The sequence below is a fragment of the Chenopodium quinoa genome, unplaced genomic scaffold (genome assembly GCF_001683475.1).
Source record: "Chenopodium quinoa cultivar QQ74 unplaced genomic scaffold, ASM168347v1, whole genome shotgun sequence".
Classification (NCBI taxonomy): domain Eukaryota; kingdom Viridiplantae; phylum Streptophyta; class Magnoliopsida; order Caryophyllales; family Amaranthaceae; genus Chenopodium; species Chenopodium quinoa.
This window is the reverse complement of record NW_018745566.1, coordinates 516,416-526,797: the sequence shown is the minus strand read 5'-3', so window position 1 is coordinate 526,797 and position 10,382 is coordinate 516,416. Positions and strand designations below refer to the sequence as shown.

The window sequence follows — 10,382 nt, the reverse complement described above, 5'->3', positions numbered from 1 at the left end:
AGTGATCCATTACCATTTTGGAACAACTTTTCTCATGCCAAAGAGAAGTCAAGAATCAGGAGTGGTAATCGTCCTAATCAAACCAGAAACACAAGTTTAATTCAAATTAAATGTTTCAAATTAAAGCAAATACTTTTGCTCTAAAAATTCTTGCAACAATATCTAGCCTATTTTGTGCTTCTCTAACAGCCTACAAGTTAAATTGATTGACAAACCAACTGAGATTTAAAACTACCTTCATTTTATGAGTAGCGCAAATAAGGCAAGAAGATTGATAGAAGGGGTTTAGGTGAAGATATTGACAACTTTGACAAGGATGTATTCATGAAACAAGCTCTATCTTCCGAACATGAAAATAAGGCTATCTTTGAAATCACTATTGATATGGGTTTACATTCTTAAATGCAAGACTGATACTCTCTTTCTACCTCAATCGAAAATGGGCAAATATAATTTTATATGTAAATGGGCAAGATTGATTGCTTGTGAACTACTAAATTGAGCAAAAGAATTAGATGCTGTTACATCATTAAGTATTTTTTAAAATTTGATTTGTGTTATTATAATGTTATTTATGTTAGACAATCTCATAAATAATCCTTTTTGCAATGCGTATATGTTTTTCTTCGTAAACTATAATCATGTAGTTTTTAATTAGTAATGTGTCACTCAAATGTAGTTAGTAGTGTAGGAATGGTATTATTTTGCGTCAATCTAGTAATGAAATTGAACTTATGTAGATAGGTTTAGAGTTTAAAGATATCAAAAAAATTCCAGACCATTTAATTTTGTAACTAAGATTAATGAAGTAAATTACGGTCTAATAATTTTAAAGAAAGATAATAATTTTACATTAAAAAAAAGTTTCATGAAGTACAAAAAAAATATAGAGAAGTAAATTTAAAATGTTTTTTTATTAAAAAAAAGTGAACTTAAAATATAGGTGTTAATGATGCTCTTTCTCCCAAAAAAACATTCTTAAAAACATTAAAATCTAATGGTTCGTTCTATGGTTATATATACATTTTAAAAAACATTTACTTGTGAATCTAGCACAATTCTACCATACAGTTGAACGTTTTAGTATAAAACATTTAATAAAGAGTTTTACAAGATCACCATACAAAAACTAAGTATTGAAGGAAGTGTGTTCTTAGAAAAGACTATAAATCAATATACACAAAAACACAAGTTTTGCCTCCCAAAAGTGTTTTGCTCTCCTTCTACCTTCCTGCTCCCTTTCTCATTCCCTTTTCCTCGCTCTCCTCAAAATTTATTTAATAGGCTATGTAAATTTAAGGAAGTATCTTCCTACTTGCCTGTACTTGTCCTATACTTTAAAACAATCAGTTCGTTAAAAGTTCTCTCTTTTTTCTCTCCTCTCTCTCTATCCTCTAAACTATCTACTTCTTTAATTTTAGAATACATCCTTCTATTTATCCCTTCCCCTCCCCTCCCCTCCCCCCACTCACACTGTCACTCATTCGTAATAATATTGTGTATTTGATATTGTGTTTGTCAAGTATTTCCTTTTTAAAATAAATCATACTCTAGAAATGCTATCTTAAAAATGCCCTATATATATCAATAAGATTTTATAGATGTAAAATTTGTTATATACATCCGAGTGTACCATACACCCAAGTAACCCAAGGTTATTGTTTGCTCTTCATTTGATGATTAAATAAAAAACAATCATCAAAATGAGAACAAAATACTCATGGGTATACAATACACCCGGGTGTATACAACAAGCTCTCTAGATGTTGCTTAAAAAATAATAACCGCGCGATACCCAACTTTGATAAACGTGTGGTGATAATTTTTGATGGATTGGATAATGCTTAACTAATTACAACTGTGTTTTATGTTACATATATTGCAATATCTAAAAATGCAAATTTGTTTTCTAAATCAATGTTTTTATAACCAATTAATTATACAGAAATATAAAGGTATAAAGAGTATTTATACACTCAATTTTTTATACTCTTAATATTCTTTTTTTTTTTTTACAAAAAGTACAGGAATTACTACCCAAAAAAAAGTACATGAATTATCCCTGTCTTGTTAAACATATGCTATTTTCTCCAACCTAATATCTATACGCAGGATTACATATTACATTTGAGAGAAACCAACAGTATATTAAAATTTAGTTACACAATTCCATGCCATTTTCCCATGAGATATGGATACTCATGCTTTACACTGCTTGGGATAGGAGAGGAAAGAGCTCCATTATTACTAAAAACCCAAGGTTGTCAAATTTTCCAAGAATACCATATCTTAGTTAACATTGACCTTGGTTCAAATCATGATCACCTTGGAATATTGACGTTCAGCTTCCCAACATATTCCTATCTCGTCTTTAGATCCCCAAGGCTTCTACCTTGCTAATTTAGATGTGGTTTCTGATGAAGATTTTGAATTCAATACTAAACATATTTGAAACCTGCTTTCATTATAAGATTAAGAGTACTAAAATGTTAGTGTAATTTATACAACAATAAGAATATATTTATTTACCTGCTTTCACTTGTGTTTTAGAAAGTCTCTTCCGAATTCCCTTCCTCTTTCCTTTTCCTCTTTGTCCATTTATCACTTCTCTTTTATGATTTTGTGGAATTTATAGTCTTTCTACGTGTGTTTTTACTCTTCCCACTACTATTAATACTACTACTACTACTCTTCCCATTACTACTACTACCACTGTCACTGCTACTGCTATTGCCACTGATGCTGCTTCTACTACTACTGCTGCTGTTACTGCTACTACTACTGCTGCTGCTACTGCTACTACTACTCTAAAAATCGTCTCCTAAAAGTGTTTTTTCTCTCCTTCCACCTTCCTTCTCCCTCTCATTATTGTTCCTTATTTTTAATGAGCAAATTTAAGGAAGTATTTTCCTTCTTGCTTATAGTTGTCTTATGCTTTAACTTTTAAAATGATCACTTATGCCTATTAAAGGTATTTGCTCTCATTCTACCTTCCTTCTCTACGCTCTCCTCAAAATTATTTTTTAAGGCTATGTAAATTTAAGGAAGTATCTTCCTACTTGCCTATAGTCATCTTATACTTTTAAAACAATCGATTAAAAGTTCACTCTCGTTGCTCCCCTCTACCTCTCTCTCTCTCTCTCTCTCTCTTCTCAGCTCAGAATTTACTATGAAAGATTTGGGTCCCAAATGCTATCGAATTTCTTTGGTTAACGCTACAGATTTAAAGTGCCACAAGGTTTCTCCTTACCTCGGCTAAAAGAATAATACTTCCGGAAAAAAAATGCTACTGGCTTCTCTGCTCTAACTCATGGATTTAAGAACCTCTCCCAAAACCAACCCCAGAGTACCACCCTGCATCAGATTCAGGCATCCCAATTCAATTTAACATGACTTCAAACATCCCATATAAATAAAGAACACCATAAATTTGTTCATTGTTGCAATAAGAAAAACATGCGATGTGAGATAGATCCAAAAGTTGGATGATAAGTAAAGAACTGATAGGATACGCAAACGGCTCCCTCAGTGGTCCATCACATGACAGCTCACTGGTACTACCATCAATGAAGGTTCCATCAGCAAAGATCACCTAAATCACCATAGACCTCATAATCAATTTATTTCTGAAGCAAGCAATTCCAGTTTTTTTTTATGCTTTTTTTTTATGTTTTTTAATTTTTTATTTTTAAAAATATTTAGTAGCAATTAGCATTTTTAGAAACCATTTCCGATTAATTAGATGAGAATAAAAGATAGTTCAAACAACAAATTTAGAAACCCTTTCAATTCAAACAAAATTTAACACCTATCATTCCAATTATCTAATTAAAGATTACAAACATTAAAAAAAAATATTTTTGGTAAGTTACAAGATAACTCCAATAACTAAGCTCCCTTAGATTCAGAACTACAAGCAAATTAAGAAATTGCTCTATAATTGGACAAACCAAAGGCAGCATCATTTCATATATTGGAAAACAAAGACAATAGCACCAAGTGAATACAGTACAAAAAGAGCTTGTAATCTAACAAGAAAACAAAGACAATAGCCCAATCTCACTCTCGTTTAGTCAATTTAACATCTCACCACATTTGTATTCACAATGATCATATTTAACCTATCTACCACCAAATTCTTATATAATGCTTGTGATTCGCAAACATACACGCATCATCATCATTTCAACTACATTCATATTGAAGCTATCCATTTTCCTATGTATAGTTCTTTTAAAAAAAAAAAAAAAAAAAAAAAAATTAAACTTATACCTCCATTGATGTAGACATTACTAAAATGATTACAATTTGAACTCGATACTTAGGCTCAGCTCAAAAAAGGCCTTGTTGTTTGTGTAGATATATGAAAAAGGCGTTTCTGATCAGTTATAGGTCTGCTCAATTCCTGGTCATTTACGTAGATGATGCATGCACCCCAGTGTTTGTGGGTCCATGCAACACAGGCACTGACATGGCACCCCAGCGCACTGATATGGCACCCCAGCTCAACAAGCTCAGCTGACATTTCAGATAGTAAGCCGGGTTGATCTGTCATAGTCATCTCCAAGGCCGTGTGCTTCATTACAACATGTCAAGGTCTCACCTCCCTCCCTAGGCATACTTACGCCTCTTCTGAATTTCTCTTGGATATAACCTTCAAAATTTCAACCATAACAATTTTATAAGAACTCTTCATTTTCCCTCAAGTACTTGTAACAATGTAACATAAAAATGTTAAAAAAGTGAAAGTACAATGTTGAGAAAAAAGAAAAAATCCTTCTTAATGTACTGAATGAGAGCTTCATCATCAATAGTAATCTTGTTAACAAATTGATCTGTCACGTGGAATACTGAAATTCATGCAATAAATTTAGACCCACATGGATTAGCTCAAGAATCAATTTCTATTTTTATTTCAGCTAGTGAACTTGTCTACTTATATTTGCTCATAAAGTAGATACATATAACGAAATTGACGTCAAATATAATACTAACGGTCCATACTTCTTGCATGAAATTGAAAAAAGGTGACAGTGGGCTACCGTTTGGAAGGCGAGTATTGGGAACCATAAGCTCATCAAAGAAAGGAAGAACACATGCATCCAACTGCAAACTAATAGTAAGGGGAAAAGGTAAGTTCAGGTTATAAATTTGCAAAAAAATTACGAACAGGTAATACCATATAATATAATTTAACAAGATTACTTACAGGAAATTTAATGTAGATGGACTCATTTTTCCTTGAATTCAACTCATTCCATCATTTCCTGTAAAAGTTTTTTTACTCGGAAGAGGAGGGAGGCTGTTACATAAAGGCAAGGTCAAATAAGGAAATAAGAAATTAAGAATGACCAAAAGAGATTGTGCAAAAAAAGTGGGGGAAAAAAGGGGTGATGGGTGACGATGGTTACTTACTCCAGTAGAACGAAGACTGGGTGAATACTGAAGTAGTCGTGAAACAAGATCGATAAGTGAAAGTACATCTAAAGAAAATAGTTTGGAAACACCAAAATCAAGAAGTAAGTTATATTCAAAAGAACCTTGTAAAACATAGGGTAAACCAGCACAAGAAACTGATAATATTGGCTAAAGAAAAATGATCCTTTTGAATCAGAGTCAAATCAGTAATGTAAGCAAATAAAGAGATGAGCATGTAATTACCTCATCAAGGTCTAAATCAATCTGAGTTGCATCATCATCACCAAAATGCTCTGTTAGACTGTAACACAGCTTAACTGAATGAATTATGACAAACAAAACATGTTAATGTTTTTTTTCAAAAAAAATTAGGAAAAAAATAGAAAAAGATTTTGAAGAAAATTTAGATTTTAAATTAAAAAAGAGTACTGAACATCAGGATCAAATTGTGATGTTGTAAAGTCACACCCTCTATACTGTCCTAGAGAGAAATTTGTTCTCTTGTACTAACATGATGATCAACAAAGTTGCTGTAAAGCATGACAATTGTTAAACATAATATGATGATCAACAAATTACTCTTTAAAATTTATTGCTTCCGCACTCCCCCTCCCTCCAAAAATAACCAACTACATGTAACCTTCCAGAACAATGATAGCTCTAATCACAAACCAAAACACATAAATAGCCAAAAATGATTTCAGCCTTCCAATTTTTCCAATAGCAACATTCAATACACAATTACGAAAATGAGTTCTTAGATTAAGACTTACAGCCTCGGTAACACGTTGTCAGCATGCTGAATAAGTTCATAGAGATCCGAAACTGAAAGACCATGGCTGCTCTCATCCTTGAAGAACAATTTCAGCTTCCTCAACTCGTCGAGAGCTCGCATATCTTCCAAAACACAATTAAAAAAATCAGTAATTACTCACAGAGTTCGAAATACTTGTGAGGAGAAAGTTTAGAAGTTCAGAGCCCCCAAAGCACTTTTTGCCGTTCAATTCTATACAATAATAGAGGGTGTTACTGATAATTGGTTACCAGAAAAAGGGGAAAAAAGAGCATATTAATGTATCTAAGCTATAAAGTTCTCATACTAAAAACCCATCAAACAACAAAATATAACAGCTAGAATTTGTACTTTAACAGCCCTTAACAACTATATTATTATAATAGGCAATGTTAGGTATTAGATGTACATTCAAGCCAATCATACCAAACACCCACCTTCGATTCTCCCAAAAATCTACCAAATCATGTTCCAAACTACAAGTAAATTTTTTTTTGGCAATTCAAGTAACTGGTCAAACTGACATTGTGGCAAAGGTTTATTATTCCCTTTAATTTAGGTGCGGAGGAAGAAACTAATTGAAAATTTAGATAAAAGATATAGGAATTGAAAAGGAAATGGACCAGGGAAAATTGCCCACAATGATCATATATTTGACGTGCCCAGTACAAAGATACAATTGCCCACAACAATCATATACGTAGTATTTCCAATAGAAATTAGCAAATTTTACAAAATCCAAAAGCAAAATAATTAATTACTTTGTCTCACATATAAATTCCATAAGATGAATTCAATTAAAAATCAGAAAATATATATATTTCAATGCATCTGAAATTAATATCAGCACTCCAAATCAAAAATAAGAAAGAAATATTATACCTTGACAAGATCACTTTAATACATAAACAACATGAGAACAAGAACTAAGAAAATAAGATACCTCATATGTTGGTTACAGGAAACAGAAAGAACCACCCGGCTGCTTTTAACTCCTTCGGCACAAGGGTTCACAACTATCATAATTACCGATTTCTAATTAAGTATAGAGTAATCGAGAAAGCCTAGAATCATGTTCTCATGAGTTCATAAATACGACCCAGTCATTCAATTAATAATAATAATCCGAAAAGAGATAAACATGAGTATCAATATTGTACAGAACTTTGAGCTTCAATGAAGAATGCTGATTTTAAAGAATCGGAATAAAAGGGTTTGCATCTTATCGCTCGATTTCTTTCGTTCTATTAATAAGCAATAATTGTATAACTTTAGGAGTGGATGTTATAATAAAAATTACATGGAAAGGTAGGATCAAACCTATAAATCTCATTCATAACTCATAATTGTCTATTTTCCAACTCCCGGAGACCTATTTACTCCAACTCCAGTAAAATCAGTAGTATCTGTCAAAAAATGCAATTTCCATGAAAAAATTAACATTTCACAAATTTTTTTATAAAATAAGAGAAAACAGAACAATAGGCTATGGGGTTGTTTGACAGTAATTTAGCACGCTAACTTAATGTTAATCCTTAGTTTTTTGTTCTCACATTCCCCTGAATTACTCCTCCTTGGACTATCTCAGTCGAAAAATCAAAATGAAAGAGGATGAATTTAAAAGAGCATGGACTGAAATTGAGGAGAAATACTCACCGAAAGCATCTCACATTGATGACTGTAGTTATCCAACACTAATTTGCTAAATTCGAACACTGATACAGGCCTCAACCTACAACAACCCATAATTCCAAATCAATGCATCTCACATTTGAAAGAGCATGAATAATCAAACACTGATTCGCTAAATTCACACATTTAGCCGCCAATTTCTGATTCTCCTCCACAAAATTTCTTGGGCATTCATACACGCTTCACCCTACAACAACCCATAATTCCAAATCAAAACCCAAAATTTCAAATCAAAAACCCAGAAACAAAGACTCTAAAGCTAGAAAGAAAAGGGAAAATTGAAAACAAACCTTTCAATTTCGGGAGTAGACTAAAATACTGATTCCGAAGAAGATAAATTCAGAACGAATTGGAAGTTCAGAGGTTCGGAGCTCCGAAAGCATTTGAGCAGAGTACTTGATTATCCGAATCCTAAAATTGAATTTACAATCAAAATTAAACAAAATTTTAAAAAAAATAAAATTGAAATGCTTATTCAGAAAAATTCATCAAGTTGAAGAGATGTAAAATGTAAGAGTAAAATGTTAGTTAAATGGCAAAGAGATTCAGAAAAATTGAAAACGATGTACACATGCAAGGAAAAAAACTGACCTAAGAAGCTGCATCAATTCAATGGAGGTTCATCCAATCGAAATATCATGCAATGAAATACTCCTCTGTCCCTTAATTATTGCTCCCCTTTTATTTTGCCCCATGCCATTTATATCTATAGGGGTCAATATTTTTCTCTCACAAACAAAGTTTTAGACCCACCGCTATTCTCTCTCTCAAATTTACACAACCAACAATTAGTAAAATAAACATACACTATGGGGCAAAATAAAGGGAGGGAGTAGAAGAGAGAGATTTGGAAATAAAAATGAAATGAAAGAGAAAGAATAGTTGTGACACCTGTAAGGAAATTCGGAAGAGGTGTCAAATTGTCAGAAAAACAAAAGAAAAAAAGAAAAAAAAAAAAAGAAGCAAATAATGAAAAGAATGGCAGATTCGCAAATACAATGAAAGAGTAAGGATAATTGCGCCAAACCACTATTCATGGTAATAATAACACTTAATACAAGGAAAAAAGAGGGTAAACATTCTTATCATGATTATTAAGGACTTATTCTCTTCACCTTATTTTTGCTGAATTGAATTATTTTTGCTCAATTGAAATTATTTATTTGAAATTAAATTATTTTTCTAAACTTAAATGGTTTTTACTCGTTAAAACTTATTTTTATTGAATCTCTAATATATTGTTTTTTAAATTACTGATTTTTACTAATCAAAACTTATTTTAACTAAATTGAAATTAACTTATTTTACTAAACTTAACTTTATTTTATTGAATGTTGTTTGAATAAGGTGAAGTGAACAAGGTCTAAGATGGAGTTCAAAGTTCATCCCAATTTCTTTATCCAAGAAACAGTCTCCACAAGAATATAAGATTAGCCTAACAAATCAAGTATACCAAATTATTAAATGTCTCATCAAATTTATATTCGATTAGATAGGTCATACCAAAAAAAGAAAAAAAAAACAATGAAGTGCCCATAACAATAAATCATACCCTAAAAAAGAAAAAATTAAAACACCCGATTCAATAAGAAATAAGAGTTAAGAGTATAAGGAGGTAGATAGAAAATAAAGGTATTACACTATTACATTATCAATGATATCTTGTTGAAAATATTTAAGAAAAAAATGGAGTTGAAAATATAAAAGTACCATTTCTACCCAACACTGAGTAATAAAAGCATTAAGAAATTTGTACATCACATCAAAATCAAATTAAATACAAAGAAAAAAAAATTAAAGCAAAACATACAAACCATTGTAAAAAAATATAAATTCAAATGTTAAGGTAATTATGCTATAAACTAATGTGTATACTATGAACAAAAAAAAAAACAATCCCAATTGGTGGTGAATTGAATTGAATTGGAGATATGCTTATATTAGTTCAAGGCTTAACTAAAATCATTTTTAAAACTAATTGATCAGTTAAAATTGGCTTCAATAGTATGAGTATATGATAAGTAGAATATAAATTGTTTGTAAGAAATTTAAATCTGTCAAAATAAACTTTTAAAATTTTATGGCTGACTATCACGGAGTACTTCATATACGACAATACAATACAATGCATTATTTAGAAAATTAAAATCAATTTGTTCAGTTGACTGATGTATGTTACGGCAACCTAAATAATTTATTATAAGTATCAACTTCTTATCCATGATTTTTTTTTTAGTTATATAGTGTCTAGTAGCTATATTTTCAAGATCATCCACCGATGCAATTAGAATAAAACTAACGTAGTAGTATTAGTGATATGATATGATGTGCTTTTAGATTAAATTAGCTTTATATTGTACATGATTTTGCTTCATAATTTGATTAATAAGGATTATAAGGAGAAAGAAAATACGAATGTTGCGTGCTTTTTAAACCCATATCACAAAATTTTTTTGTTTGATACCTTGAAATGTGGTTT

The 10,382-nt window shown here is 31.2% G+C and overlaps 1 long non-coding RNA gene across 7 annotated transcripts; it reads right to left on the bottom strand.

Moving 5' to 3' along the window:
- Positions 1-3,940: 3,940 nt before the first annotated feature.
- LOC110716228 lies at positions 3,941-9,009 on the bottom strand. 7 transcript variants are annotated; one of them, XR_002510435.1, is made up of 12 exons: positions 8,495-9,002; positions 8,194-8,314; positions 8,028-8,090; positions 7,868-7,943; positions 7,532-7,617; positions 7,155-7,227; positions 6,192-6,315; positions 5,662-5,735; positions 5,416-5,483; positions 5,210-5,302; positions 5,043-5,113; positions 3,941-4,654 (listed from the first exon to the last, which is right to left on the bottom strand). It is a non-coding gene; the product is annotated as an uncharacterized LOC110716228 (long non-coding RNA). The 7 variants fall into 7 exon arrangements; XR_002510433.1 differs by having other exon boundaries at positions 6,192-7,227; positions 8,495-9,009; XR_002510434.1 differs by having other exon boundaries at positions 7,155-7,617; positions 8,495-9,005.
- Between the last annotated feature and the right edge of the window lie 1,373 nt (positions 9,010-10,382).